The sequence below is a fragment of the Gavialis gangeticus genome, unplaced genomic scaffold, assembly GCF_001723915.1.
Source record: "Gavialis gangeticus isolate Ggan-Ray unplaced genomic scaffold, GavGan_comp1, whole genome shotgun sequence".
NCBI classification, from domain to species: Eukaryota; Metazoa; Chordata; order Crocodylia; family Gavialidae; genus Gavialis; species Gavialis gangeticus.
The window spans coordinates 32,428,948-32,429,256 of NW_017729008.1; the positions used below are offsets into that span (position 1 = coordinate 32,428,948).

The 309-nt window shown below is 34.0% G+C and overlaps 1 protein-coding gene across 3 annotated transcripts in view; it reads left to right on the forward strand.

Annotated features, from left to right (window-relative positions):
- Positions 1-309, forward strand: part of UPF2 (UPF2 regulator of nonsense transcripts homolog (yeast)) — a 127,582-nt gene that overhangs the window by 5,260 nt on the left and 122,013 nt on the right. The window lies entirely within an intron of this gene.

The following is a 309-nucleotide window of genomic DNA, read 5'->3' on the forward strand; positions in this document are numbered from 1 at the left end:
CCCCCCCCCCCCCCCCCATGGTAATTGACCTACTTTTACATATAAGGGAGAGATTTGGAAAGTTTACACGGCTTCTTTCTTCAATTTTTTTTGTTCTGTAGCTAGACTATCTATCTAGAAAAAAACTCTTCACGAGAAACAGTCAAATATCTACAAAATATCCCGAATTCCCTATGTTCATATAGTATTCAATCTGTCTTCTAGGTAGGAAAGATTATCAAAGAATTTTCATGTTGGGAGAAAATGGAAACAATCAGAAATAAGGATTTGCTTTAAGGTGGGGTGATTTTTTTTTTTTTTTTTTTTTTT